A 15,956-nucleotide genomic window follows, 5' to 3' on the forward strand; every position below is an offset into this window, starting at 1 on the left:
AATAAGATAGCACTAAATTCTTGTGATAAATTGACCGTGGTACTTGGACCCAACTTCTTCTTATTGGAGATTAGTTCTTTCAAAAACCTTCCATAAGTAGGAATTTCCTTAATAGCATCAATGAAAGGAAGAGTAACTTGCACTCCTCTCATCATATCCATGAATTTCCCATATTTTTGTTCAAGCCTTACTCTTGCCAACCTTTGGGGAAAAGGAATTGGTGGCACATATGTTCTCACGACTTGTTGCTTAGGTTCTTCAACAATCTTGGTAGGTTCATCAACTACCATGGGAGTTTCCACAACAACTTCCACAAGATCATATTCAACCACTTTTGGTGGTTCAACCAAAACTTCCGGTTTGCGACTCTTTTTCCTCTTAATGAAACCCCGGTCCTCCAACTCTCTACCACTCCTCAAATGTATAACATTTATGGTTTTTGGATTCTCCTCGATTTTACCCGGAAACTTTCCATTTGAGGCTTGCAATTGACTCATTTGAGAAGCCAATTGAGATATTTGATTATCCGTCATTCTTTGGGAGGCTTGCATTTGTGTTCTTAGTTGGTTGATAGAAGATGTTGTCTCCTCTTGTTTTTGGTTAGAATGAGTGATGAATTGGGTTTGAGTATTGATGAGTTGGTTTTGAGTATTCATCAATTGCTCCATCATGAGCTCCATATTTGACTTGGGTTGGTTGGATTGTTGAAAGGGTTGGGAATTTTGGTGAAATGGTGTTGGGTGGGTTGATTAAGTGGTTGGAATGATGGTCTTGGTTGAAAGGTGGGATTTTGCTTTTGGGCTTGAAAATTTGGTGTAAATTGTTGTTTTTTGTTGGAAAGTGGGGTTTTGGACATTTTATGAGCCATGGGAAAAATTTGGGTGGGCTCTCATTCCGGGATGGTATTGATTGTTGTTGAAAGCTTGTCTAGCCGGACTTGATTCCCATACTCCATTCACTTGCTCCATACAATTTGCCTCTCCCATCATGAAAGGACATTCATTTGGTGGATGCCCTTGATCTCCACAATCTCACAACAATTCACTTGGTTCCTAATAGATGAAGAGTTGCTAGAGGTGTTATTTGAGTTCAACAAAGCAACTTGTTGCTTGAGCTCTTCTATTAACCCCTTGACCTCAACATTGTTAGCCGACTCGACGGTTGACTTTCCTTTCCTTTTGTGCCTATCATTATTGTTCCAATGAAAAGTACGGGAAGCCATTTCCTCAATAAGCTCCTTGGCCGTCTTGTGATCAATTTTGTCTAGTGTCCCTTTTCCCGAGCCGGAATCTAGGTTCATTTTCATCTCATTGTTCAACCCTTCATAGAAGTTGTTTATCAATTCATCATCTCCAATCCCGTGATGGGGGCACAACCTTTGGAGTCCCTTATACCTTTCCCATGCCTCATAAAGGGTCTCATCATCATGTTGGGTGAAGCCTTGAAGCTCACTCTTGATTCTTGCGGTCCTTTGTGGTGGGAAGTACTTGTTCAAGAAGGCCTTGGAGACGTCATACCAAGTCCTAAGTGAATCGGGCTCACAACTCTTCAACCATTCTTTAGCACTCCCCCGCAAGGAATAAGGAAAGAGCCTAAGGCGGATTGCATCCTCTGACACTCCATTTGCCTTATACATATCACAACTATCCAAGAAATCATTAAGATGTTCATTGGGGTTTTCGCTAGCTCCCCCTCCGAATTGGTTTCCTTGGACTAGTTGCAACAAAGTAGCCTTCACATCAAAATTATTTGCTTGTATAGGTGGTTTGAGAATGCTTGGGTTTACCACCTTCTTTGAGGCTAAATTATCCCTCATAGGAACAACGGCCATTGTTGCTTCTTCGGGAAATCCCAATGGATTCTCAAAGAACTCAAGATTACCTGGTTCTTCTAAAACACCTTCCACTACTCAAGAAAGGGATTAGTAACAAAGAAAGACCTAGTCTAAACTAGAATAAAATGATTAATATCTAGCCTTTGCTCCCCGGCAATGGCGCCAAAAAATTGATGGTTTGAAATTAAACCTCGCAAGTGCACGGTTTGTCGTCGTGCAAAATTGAGGGTCGATCCCACAAGGAGCTAGGAAGACTACTAATTGTTTTAATCCTTAAGCTTAGCTAAGTCGACAAAATTTAGATGAGGTTATTAATCTAACAACTAAACTAAACAAAATGAAATGCAATTTAACAAGAGAAGGAAAAATGAGCAAGATAAGATTAAATTGTAAATCAAATGATTAAAAGGCCTAGAACTCGGTTCTCCCACAAAAATTCGTAATTCCACATCACGACTCCCTAGGCTAATTATTTGGGTAGACAAGCAAGGAGGAGATGGCTCTAATTCGCCTAAAACCCCCCTCTCGGGTTCGCAATAGGATACTAGCACTACCCACCAACCCCCCTCTCGGGTTCGAAGGTCGAAATCCCTAGCTTAACACCTGACTACCCCAAAAACATGCATTTTCCCAAGGTAGCCTAATATTAGCTAAGGTCATTAAGCCCCCATCGAATTCCGGGTCATCCCACTCCTCCTCTCGGAGGTCGATTTCAAACACTAGCCTAGAGGTACCCTCCCTTAGTTCTCCCTTTCGGTCTCAACCTAGGTTAGCAATAGGACCAAATTCCGGGTACCCGATTCCCTACCTAACCAACTCTCGTTGGTGGACAAGGGTCACAAATCAACATTACCCAAAATTGACCCATAAACAAATCAATACTCTAGTCTATCCTTACCAATCCCCCCCAACAATTAGCCTCTATGTGAATCAATTAATGAAATTACTCATGTTGGGTTAAACCGAGTCCTAGTGGAAGGACTACTCACCATTCATGGGAATTTTAGCAAGAAAACTACTAAAGGTAGTAACTTTGACATTAAACATTATGAGAAATGAATTTCTACTATTAAGCATGCAATTAACAACGAGTAAGATGATATTAAACCGATTAAACCTTAACTAAGTGGAATTAGGCAAAAAGGAAGTAACTTTAACCACAAGCAAGGTAAATATTCAAAAATAAGGGAAACATAAACTAAGGAAACATGAAATTAACAACTAAAACAAAGAAATAAATATGAGAAAAGGAAATATACCAACAAAGAAGAAAGGAATTAACTTGATTGAATTGATTTCTTCACAAAACTAAGAACAAAGTGAGATCCAATATTCTTCCAAATTTTCTCTACCTACCCAATTTTTGATCCAAAAACAAGTGTAATGAAAGTTGTTCTTACAAGGTTACCCATTTTCTATATATATCATGGGCTTAAAAACATCAAAATACAAACAATTCTCAAAAACAGCCCGGTTACTATTCCCAGCCAGTGTAACGATACACCGGCCGCCCCTTAGTTACACCGGTTGGAGGAAAGTTACACCGCCCGCTCACAAAGTTGCACCGGCTGACCAAAATTACACTGCTCCTGATCACAATGCACAGGCTAGGGGAAGGAGATACACCGACAGGGCTAAATGAGATACATCGGCTACCCTTGAGTTGCACCGCGCCTGATCACAATACACTGGCTAGGGGAAGGAGATACACCGACAAGGCTAATCTTGATCCTTGGCTACCAAATGTTGATCGGTTTTGCATGGGGATGCGTGCAACACTACAAAAAGCTTAGCAAATAATCCGGTGAGACTCATTTAGGCAAATTAATCATAAACTCGAGTAATTATCACTTAAATGCACCAAAATTAGGACTAAAGCAAGGATTTTTGACACGAATGAAGGGGCGATAACGTAGTTATCATTTGTATTGATTGAATTGTTATAATTGCTGTCATTGTGCTGTATTATCATGATTGTGGTTGTTGGAGGTATTGGATTGGATATTGTGAGCCATGTCGGAGATGGTTTCACCTCCCATGTTTCGCCTCTAATGACTCTCGTCGCAAGGGGGATGTGCATATTAATGAGCTTGGGCTCGCTCGTTGCGATGAGCGGGGATTTGATGACCAGTGCTTCGGCCTGGCATCGGCGGGGGTGGGTTACCGTTGCGATGGGAACCCGGCTACACGTTGCGATGAGAGCCATTAGGTACTGCGGAGGTTGGAGTTGGCGGAGGTTGGTGTTGTGATTTACCCTTGTGATGTTCCTTTGTACTATAATTTCTGCATTTATCATATTCTGTTACCAACTTTGTGTGGTATTGTGTGTTCTTTGTTTTTTCTTATGTGTCTGCGGTGATCCATTTAATATTGCCGGCAAATGGTGAGCACGCGGTCTTATCAGGTGTATGAGGTTTGCTGCGAGCTGCGTCAAGGGTTCTTGGAGGGTACGTGACATCTTTGAGTCTCACATAGTATAGATGATAGTAGTTGAGATACTTGTAACCTTTCTTTTGTCAGCCTTGTATCAGTTTCTAAAAGATTATTATATTATAAAAGTTGCAATTTGATAACACTTTATTTTATATATTTTTATCCCGCATTTTATCCATTATTTGATCGAATAAATAACTTGAGCTAGCGTTATTTACTCATTTTAGTATTTAATAGAATATTAGTCAATTAATGCGATTTATATTGCTTTGTAGAATTTGGTACTGTTTTTGCTTGTTTTATTTAGTAGGTATCGATTTGGATATAACATGACGAAAAAAGCAAGAAAGACGAGAAGAGCAATTGTCGAGATAACTAATCGGGCGCGTACAATTCCACTCGGGTCGATTTTAGTACCTAAAACTCATGCAATTTCGTCCAACGTTTGATTTGTATTTGGTGCGCACTTGGGTTGACTCACGTGACCCAAACATTTGGGCTGCAATTTGTGAGATGGCTGGCAATGTTTGGTCTATCCTTTTTTAGACTTTTGTTTGACATTTTTGATGTAACGGAGTAGGCAATAGTGGGAGTGGACTTCAACTAACGGAAAAGAGAGTAACAAAGTGGGAGCCTTGACTTTTGTTCGAGGGGAGTGCGTAACAAGGTGAGCCGTCATTTTTTTTGGTCGTTGTTCTGAGCATCTGGCGAGAGAAGGCAGAAGACGAAGAAGAGTTTATATCTATCTATATTATTAAAGGAAGCTTTTTTCGAGCGATTACAGAGTCTCCAACTTTTATGTACCACTTCATATAATAAAAAGAAAATAATAATTAAGAATTTTTATCCATCTACAACAAAATCGATCAAGACTATGAAATATAATAACAATAAGAGAAGTAATAGAATTCAACTCAAATTCTCTAATAATTTTGTAGTATGCATGTGAAATACGCGGTATTATATAATTAGTCAGAAAATAAAGATATAATTTGTAGCCTAATTGAAATAAAACACTTATTCTATCTTCCATCTCCCCTATATAAAATAACATTATTATTATTTTACATGGTAATACTTATGTCATACCAATTCCAAAACTACTATAACACTACACGTCTACACATAGTATATATAACAGCTTTTTATCTTAGACGGATATCAAGCGTTATTTCATGATTCAAATATTTCTCCTTTTTGTTTGTGTTGTTTTGCTTTGTCCGTTTAATCCCATGTCCCATAATTTCTTTGTTTTTGTATGAGAAATTAATTGATGATTATAGTTATATTCACTAACAAGTGTTATTTTGTATGTATATGTTTTGCAGGTTAATGGTAAATTATGCTGGGAAGAACATAATGGTTAATGAAGAATGAAGATCATATACATATACGTGATGCACAAATTCTCATTATATAGACGGATAGTGTCCTTCTTACGAAAGTGAAGGGAAAATGAATACCCCCACTTGCCCTCCCATTTTCATAAGTTATTGACGGATAGTGGCCGTTTATAATAAGACGGATTGTACGTGATGATAGAAGTAATAAAGGTTGAAGAAACATACAATTCATGGACTATACAACCAGATGTATATGTTGTACGGTGTAGAACCTGAGCTTTGTGTCAAAGTATCCGAGCTTTATATTAAAGAATATGAGCTTTATTAGAAAGTATTGAGTTCATTCATTTACACATTAAAAACATGAAATTTAAATTAGCTCAGGAAAAATTACAAGTAAGCTCGAATTCTTATACTTGGATGTACCATGCTTATGGTACAACTGGATGTATAATCCTATTTGTGAGAAACATATGAAAACTTTGTTATCATATCAAATGATAAGATAAGGTAGAAGACTTGATTTAAATTTTTTAAAGTACTTGGTACTGCTAAGATGCAAATCTTAGTTCTACATTTGTTCATACAATTTATAAGTTTTTATTGACTTAAAAAGTACCATGAATTCCGTATCAGTCTAAGTTTTTGTATATTATTTCCATTTTCTAGACTGGTTGAGTAACAAAATATGAAAGAGTTTGCTAAAGTGGAGGTTGAAGCTGCAAAGTGGGAAGTTTTCGTATATTTGTTTACAGATAATGTTCCCCCTAAGTATTGGAATTTTTTAGAGCTCTCATTCGAAAGTTGAGAATCCGAGTTTTATTTATTTTAATAAAGTACAAGAGTTAGAGTTGAAAACAAAAATTACGAAGTATACATTAATGTATTAAAATATTCACTAATTCTGCTAATCTGGGTAACTTATTATCAAATTAAATATTTGTTATTCTACCTTAGTTAAACGTACCAAGTCAAGGATAAGATTTCTAATTAAAATATCACTCCTTATACATTACTAATACCTAACCATGTTGTTTGTTTGATAAGTAAATCTGATCTCTACCATTAACAATAAATTGTTAGTGGACAAATTTCCAAGTGTCTTCGTTGTCTTCAAGTAGTGTTGACATCTCTAAGATTTTTTCTTTAGAAAATAAGTCAATCTTAATAATTATTAATTACAAAAGACAATATCAAGTTGTCCGAGCATTAAATCATGAACTCCATTTTACCAAGAGATTTTCGAGCAAGGTCAACTTTTCTAAACTATCTAATTATTTTGTTAAAAGATCTTGGTTAAATTAGTATAATTAAGAATTTATGAATTTTTGTAACAATGTTGTTATTAAATTTTGCACAAATTAAAAATTACGAACTACAACGTTATACACGATAAAATTTTACAAATAGGCCCGTGCATCGCACGGGCATTAAATCTAGTATATATATATAAAAGAGAGTTTTTTCGAGCGATTCTAGAGCGTCCACATCATCAAAAAATAATTTAGGAAAGTTTCATAAATAATATTTTCCACATAAAAAATAAAGTGGAGAATCTTTTAATTATTATAATATCTATATTTCCTATTTTATATTCATGATAAGTTTCTAATTTTTATATAAAAACTTTGACATTTCATTTGGCAAAAAAATGTTGTTATAAAAATTATGAAGATAATATAATCATATTCGTGGTAAAAAATGCTTTCATTAGAGTATAGATTTCATATGATTTGCACATACGAGTATTAAAGATGGTGTACTTCTTTTAATATGTTAAATATCCCACATTGAAAAACAATGTTAGTGTGGTGATTATAATACGTATAAATTATAGAATTGTCCCACATCGAAAGATTAACATAAGATGGGTGATCCTATGATTATAAATAGGAGTCATCATTGGAACCTATATACCAACCAAAAACCTTTTGAGTCTCTTAAGTATTGTTTTGGAGAGCTCTTAAGAGTTTATATCATTATTTTCACAGTATGATATATACATATTTTTTCTACATTATGTATTATATTCAAGTGATATTTTTAATCTTTATTTAAAAACTTATACATCTCATTTGCCAAAAAAAGTATTATAAAAAAAACGTACGAATATTAATAAATAGTACTCCCTCCATTTAATCCCAAAATACATTTTCATTTACACACTTGCCAAGTCACAAATTACAACGTAATATCTTTAAGTTTACATTATAAAAAATTTAAAAAATTGATACTCTCATTGTACTTTATAGGTGAATCAAATAAGATCCCACATGACCATATTTTGTCTTACATATTGCAAGAAATCGTAAAGATTCTATTGTGAAAAAAAGAAATGTTGTATTTGGTCTTGAATCGAGGGAGTATAGTATTTGCTCATTATTATTAACCCGGTTTAGATGTCGAATTATGTGCGAAAAAGGTGGTGTATTTCTAAGTATGTTATTTGTCCCACATTGAAAAATATGTTGGTTTGGTGAATATATATTACGTATAAATAATAGAATTGTCCCACATCGAAAGTTTAGCATAAGGTGGATGATCATATGATTATAAATAGAAGGCATCCTTAGAACCTAAATACCTACCCAAAACCTTCTGAGTCTCTTAAGCATTATCTTGGAGAGCTCTTAAGAGTTTATATCATTATTTCCACGATATGATATATATTTTTTATATTATGTCCAAGTGATGTTTATAATTTTTATATAAAAACTTATACATCTCATTTAGCAAAAAAGCAACATAAATTTTTTTTTTTGAAAAAATTAAATAATTTGATTCGTGGTAAATAAATGTTAGCATTAGAATATAGTATCATATTATTTGCACATATTTTAATTACGATAAGAAGTTAAAAAAAAGTACTATACAAATATTAATAAATAGTATAGTATTTGCTTATTATTATTAAACTGGGTTAGATGTCGAATTAGGTGCGAAAAAGATGGTATATTTCTAAGTATATTGTTTGTCCCACATTGAAAAATAATGTAGGTGTGGTAAATATACTACATATAAATAGTCGATCAATTGTCCCACATTAGAAGATTATCACGAGGTGAGGTATCACATGATTATATATAAATATGAGTCATATTTGAAACTTAGGGGTATAAACCTAAAATCTTTTGAATCGCTTAAAAATTATCTTAAAGAGTTCTTATAAGAGTTGTATTAATGGCAAACCTTAGTTACAACAATACCATAAAAATATTAATCACGTAGATATTTATAAAAGCGATTATATGTTACTATATTAGTGATATTATAATGTTTATTTTAAGACAATCGATAGTATAATAACTTTATTTAAGACAAAATCATAATTAAAAAATAAAATGGGTGCTAAATATACATAAATTGGTTATTAATGTGTCATATAATGATAATCTCTGCAATAAAATAGAAAATTTATGAATTATAATACATTCAAGTGCTGCATAAAAAGATCTTGAATCCACAAACAAATCAATAATGAGCTTTTTTACTTTGATAAATAGTAGAATTAAATCTTTTTAACTTTCAAATATAGGTAATTATTATGCCTCATTACATTTGAGTAACTAAACAAAATCATAATTTAAACCATTAATCAAAATCGCACCAGAAAAAGAAAATATTTTCCATTTGTTTATACATTTTATTGCTCCCTCAATTACATCTTAAAAGCCGTGTTAGAAAAAAAATGTAATTTAAATCATATCATTTGTACATATTTTAATTATGACAGAAAATGGAAAAAAAACGTACGAATATAAATAGATAGTATAATTTTTTCTCATTATTAAATCGGGTTGGATATCGAAATAGGAAGATGGTGTACTTTTTCGTGTGTTATTTGTCCCACATTGAAAAATAATGTAGGTGCGGTAAATATACTACATATAAATAGTTGAATTGTCCCACATCAGAAAATTATCATAAGGTGGGGTGATCTTAAAAATTAATTTAGGAAAGTATCATAAATAATATTTTTGGATGTAAAAAATAAAGTGGAGAATCATTTAATTATTATAATATTTATTTCCTATATTATATTCAATTGATGTTTATAATTTTTATATAAAAACTTTTACATTTCATTTGGCAAAAAAATATCGTTAAGAAAATTATGAATTAACATAATTTGATTCGTGGTAAAAATGATATCATTAACGTATAGATTTCATATAATTTGTACATATAAAATTATGTACTTCTCAGTATGTTATATTTCCCACATTGAAAAATAATGTAGGATTATATAAAAATAATAGAATTGTCCCACATCGAAAGATTAACAATAAGATGTAGTGGCCTTATGATTATAAATATGAGGCATCCTTGGAACTTAGGTATCAACCTAGCATCTTTTGCGTCTCTTAAATAAGATGTTTTGACTTTTGATCATATTTAAATAAATGATTACACATAAGATGTAATAAATATTAAGACCTTATAACCAATTTTTTTTACTAAGTTAATTATCCCGTTGCAACGCACGGGCATCCAAACTAGTAGAGTAGTATAGTTAGGATTTGTTCTACAATAAAATTAAATAAAAATCCCATTTTTCTTCCATATTTTTAGTTTAGATTTAGTTTATCATCTCAAATTACAATATTTGTATGAAGATTTCTCATTTTATTCCATTTAATTACATGTTGGGTATAATTTCTTCTCTTCCTTTTACTTATTGTTATTTAAATTAAAGTTATGTTTTTAATTAGTATAGTCTTCTTAAATTAATTAAAGTTTTAGTCTTTAACCCTCTTATCATATTTAGTGTTAGTTTAACCATATTTAGTCATTAGATTTGTTTAAAGTTGGAATCTTTATTATTAATTATGCATAATTTTATGTTTAGAATAATTATAAATGTGTCTTATGTTAAGATTAGTAATGATTAGTGAGTAGTAATTTCACTAGGGTTTGATTAAATCCCTAACATGCCAAGTTTACATGATTAAATCTCATTTTGATTAGTTGTTGGGTGATTGGGTTGGGTTAATTAAAGGATTTGACTTTTAATGTTTTATTTGGGATTGTTGTTGACTTTTGACCCTTGACCGTCGACGGGAGTTGACTAGGTTGGGAGTCGGCTCACCTCACTTAGACTAGTTGCCATCTTGAGTTGAACCCGGGAGGGAGATCTTGAGAATGGTACCTTTAATTTTCGGTTTGAAATCGATCCTTGGGAGAGGGAGTGAGATGACCGGGAAGATAACGTGGGCTTATTGACCTTAACTTGGGATAAGGGAGTCTGAACCACGAACCCGGGAGGGAGGTGATTCGGAGATACTAGTGTCTTACTATGAGCCCGGGAGGGAGTTAGTAGGCGAATGAGAGGCGTTTGCCCCCTAACTATTATCCAATGACTTGTTAACTGGATTTATGAGTGTAAACATGGTGTGTTGGAGGAGAAATCGGACCCTAGTCGTTCCTCTATTGTTTAAGACCGTTGTTATTTCGATTACTTGGTTTCTTACTTTAATTGTCTTAGTTAGTTATTAATTTAGTTAATTAGTTTAATATCAACCAATTTCATGATTCACGTAGTTAACCTATAATCTAAGACAAAACTAGTATTCAAACTTGATCTCCTTGTGGTTCGACCTCGACTACCCTTACTAGTTGAGAATTTGTTTGATTGGGTACGACGATCCCTACCCACTATCACAATTGTTCTTTTATTGTCTATTATTTGATATGTATTACCTCGGACAATCAAGATGGTAATGCCTGTATTTACTAGGGAATGTCTTACTAGAGACTCTTTGATAAATGGGGGTGTTACATAACGAGGTATGACACACAAACAAAAATTGTTCAAAGTATGAACTCTTCCTCTCATTCAGTTTTTGTCTAATTAGTTTAATTTGGTTAAGTTAGTTTTTTTTTAAGGACAACAAAGTTTAAATTTATAATTGGACACCTAATTCACCCATTCGCTTTTGAGTTGTACTAGTTCTTGACTCTTCAAAAACGCTCTCGGTTATTTTGCAAGTTAATATTAGACATTCATGGCACTCTTTTATTCATAATGATCAAGTTGATGAATATAGATGGGTTTCATATCCCTTTCAAATTGCAAGTTACAAATTTTGTCAAAATAGGACATTCATAGCACTCATTAGCAGCAAGAGGAGCACTACTAGTAGGACAGTTAATCTCTGACCTTGTCTACTAATTAGCCTCCGAAGATGATGACTTCAAATCAATAAAATTCCAAGCATCATTATGATTATACAATTACAAAGCTTAAATCACTAAGTCAACCCCAATTAACTTAATTTTTTAAAATCTCCATTTTAAAATGCCATATATACAAAGAAAGAACAAAAATAAAAACAACAAACTTTTTCTTACAGAACCAAAACATGGTAGGCAAACAAATTACTCTCGTCATTTTCCTTCAAATTACAATTGTTTTACTACAAATCGCCAATGCCGAAGAACAAATCACGTTCCAAGGTAGTATATGTAAACGGATGGACAACATAAGCGCTGACAGCGTTTACCATGACAACATTATTTCCGTCCTTGACAAGCTTACCAATCAATCATCGATCTCAAGGTTCTTTAATACCTCCTCCGGTGATGGCGTCGACCGTGTCAACGGTCAATACTATTGTCGGCCCGACCTCGACTTGGAGTCATGCAAGTCCTGTGTCAGCACTGCTCTCACTCTTTTCGATCAAGTATGCTCCAACAAGAAGCAAGCCATCGTATGGTACTTATTTGCCTTTTTTTCGTATAATTATCTATGTTATCGAGTTTGCGATATACGATTTGGCAATTGGCATTAACTTAGTTATATTTCATGCTCTTGAGTTTCACAAATGCTCATTATAGACGGCGCATATCCGTCTATATCTATAGACGGGCCAAATATCCACCCACTTTAAGTAAAACAGACCAAATGTGGCCAACTTAACGCCAAATGTCACCCGTGTCATTTCCTAAGCTACAACAGGTAGTTTATCACATGGAAATGGTACTGGTGACACTTGACGTTAAAGTGGTGACATTTGACACGTTTTGCTTAAAATGGGTGGATATTTGACCCGTATATAGCTATAGACGGATATTCCCCGTCTATAATGAGACGGTTTGCTTGAGATTACCAACAATGCATGGTTCAATACACTAATCGCACCGTCACCGCCACCCTACAAACCGAGCCATCGAATGAGTACGGGAGCTATTTTAACGTATCCCGACCAGACATTTTCCCGGATATACGTAACAAGACCTTGGATGATGTTATAGCAAAGGCGTTACTGCCAGATAATACGGACCGTTTCGCCACCGGTAACGACACTTTTACCAATTGGGAAGGGTTCTACGCCATGGTTTGGTGTATTCCTGATATAAAGTTGGATGAGTGTAAGACTTGTTTGGACACTGCGGTGAGTAGAATTCCAGAGGGCGGTTTGTCGCAATATGCTTATGTTTTTCTCCCTAGTTGTTTTTTGAGGTATGATTCCGTCAAATTCATCTTCTCCATAAAGGCTTCGCCACTATCTCCGGCCGCTCGTTGATCTTTTGCATCATCTCCGTTCCCATCACCTTTGTCTGGCAGATCGGTTTGTCTCCTATAAGATCGTTGTACACCATAGAACGACCACCTTGTAATTATAGTAGCTTAAGTGACTCATTTAATGATAGCGATAAATGAGAAGTGCGCATTCGCTATTATAAACCGTATCAATTTAATTTGTTTGATTATTATGTAATTGCAAAATTCTTGATAGAATGATTGTGTGGTAATGTGTCTTCTTACGACTGATAATTCAAAACGATGAAACAAAATTGAGTGATTTTTTAGTTCTTACTTTGATTTCATTTTGAATTACTAGTCTAAACTGTCAAGTATGGGCTCGAACATAACTTAATCAAGATTTTATCGTTGATGTCGATCGATTTTGAGTGAAAATGTGAAGCCCGTACAGCCGTACTACGGTAAGATTGACAGACAAGATATGTATTTATTTATTTATTTATTATTATTATTATTATTTTTTTTTGTACAAACAAGTTATCTATTTGAGGGAACTGGGGAAAATACCGGTAATGACGGCATGTCAATTATGCATTACTAGCATGTTACGCGTTACTGACAAGTTACACATTTATATATCGACTATCGAATCCAATAAACATTAGGCTTGGTATGCACCAATAAGAGATAAGCTTGGACTCGTGTGAGTATGAGTGCGAGTAGTGTGGCCGCATAGGGTCCCCAACTTTTAGAGTCAAATCGCATCAAACAATTACTTTATTATGTGTTATATACTTGTAACACTTATAATGAGAATAACAAAACACTCGTATTTACATTAACCAAAGTGTTTGTTTAAAAGAATGTCTTTTATAGTAATAATATTATTAGGATATTAAAAAATTGTTTAAATCTTAACCATTATTTTAAAATTTTGGTTGAGATGGTATTCTCAACAAATATCAACTTCAGATATAGTTTTAAACAAAAATTCAATCTAGTTAACGGATAAGCTTATATTTGACTATAATCAATTTAACTTTTAGAAGACAATCATCTTCATTAGTTATTATGTGTGAAAATGTAAAACCACTTGTCCATTAATAAATGTGCATACTAAGAGCAATAGCAATGGAGAGTTTTTTTATTGCGTTTATCAAAATCAATCTCTAAAATAAAGTTTGTCCCGTTGCAAACTATTAAACATGATTGATGTAATCATATGATTGTGATATGAATGATGAAGAAGAATATTGATCTTATTATTGAATGTAATCCCTACCCTTTAAAAAGAGGGAACTTGTGTAGACACCTCGTTTCTGCACCTCCCGCAAACCACCCGGTGATGATTGGGCCGCATGTTTGATTCGCGGAACGATTTGTGACAGTTCGTAAGATTATCGTCAAGTGATTGCTCAAATATTAATGTCAACCTCTTAGTTGTCATCTACGTCCTGATACGGTCGTTTTGGCAGTAATTAGAGTACATTCGGAGTCCGGGTCAAAAACCGTCTCCATTTTTCGATAATTTGTTAAATCCGAGTCGAATGTTCGGAATGTTCGGATATTTCTATTCCATATTTCACAAATTTTATCTTTTGGCAAATAATATCCCGTAATATTCATAAGATAATCGAATTATTTCCGTCCTACCATAACTCAAACGCGGAAATCTTTCTTGAAAGGAGGAAACCTCCGGGAATAGACGCAGCAGTCTTTGCGCCTCTTCCAAGGGACGCGATGGGCTGCTGCGCCTCTTCCCGAGCCCTTCTTTGCATGATTTACGTATCTTTTTTATATCTTTCCGAGATTCACTTCCAAAGAGTCTCCGAAACCCTATTCCTCCGTGTGATTAGTATAAATAGGAACTTTCGTTCCTCATATTTCTCACGCGAGTGTCCGCCCTTCTCTTCTCCCTTTGCATTCTAGACTTCGTTCTTACTAATTGGCGCCTACGTGCTTGGACTTCCGACCACGTAAGCTCGGATATTTCCGGGTACCAGCCGCTCCGTTGCATGACCGACCAATTTGACCAACTACACTCAATCAACTTAAATTAATCAATCGTTTTCCTCTTACGAGGACACTTTCCTTGCATTCGCGTCGAGCATTCACTAATCGATTTTCTTAGTTCATCTCGTTCCGTCAACATGTAAGTCTGAGGGTGTATAATTCCTCTTTTATTTTATTGTACTTTTATTTATTGTATCATCACCATTGTAAGATTTATGTCGAAAACACCATTAAAACCGATTTCTAAAACCGTGCTTTAAAACTCTACTTTTGCGGATTTCCAGTAGACAGATGTCGAGAAAGGACGCAGCAACTGCTGCGCCTCTTCGAAGGAGCGCAGTTCCTGCTGCGCCTCTTCGAAGGAGCGCAGTTCCTGCTGCGCCTCTTCGTGAGGCCGCCATGATTCGCTTCTTTTCTTCTTCTTCGTCCTCTCGTAATTTCGTCTTGCTTTTGTTTATTTTGTTTGTTCTTTAATTCTTCGTCATAATCGCATATAATTCCACATGTATATTATAATCATCATTCATTCACATGTTTTAATTGTCATAAATCCGACTTAAATCCCAAGTAATCAATGTTTGCGGGTTTTAGTCATTAATACTCAATCTGGGTTTTAGAGATTCGATTTCATCAATATTGAGTTTCTGGAATTCATCGTTGATATATTTTTCTCCATATTCATTAATTCGTCATCATTCATCATGTCTAATCTAATCAATTAATTAGTTAGTTTAATTTGTTAATTAATCATTATTCATGTAATTAATTCGTCTAATTTCCGTCTCATCCATGTTTTGCCGCTTTTATGACCCATTCATGTATTAAATAACCCGTTAATCACTTTCAT

General features: G+C 34.3%; 1 non-coding gene across 1 annotated transcript; it reads left to right on the top strand.

Annotated features, from left to right (window-relative positions):
* The first annotated feature begins 1,355 nt into the window (after window positions 1-1,355).
* LOC141644840 (small nucleolar RNA R71) lies at window positions 1,356-1,462 on the top strand. The gene has a single exon (XR_012544444.1). It is a non-coding gene; the product is annotated as a small nucleolar RNA R71 (small nucleolar RNA).
* Window positions 1,463-15,956: the final 14,494 nt, after the last annotated feature.

This window comes from Silene latifolia, chromosome 2 (assembly GCF_048544455.1).
Source record: "Silene latifolia isolate original U9 population chromosome 2, ASM4854445v1, whole genome shotgun sequence".
NCBI classification, from domain to species: domain Eukaryota; kingdom Viridiplantae; phylum Streptophyta; class Magnoliopsida; order Caryophyllales; family Caryophyllaceae; genus Silene; species Silene latifolia.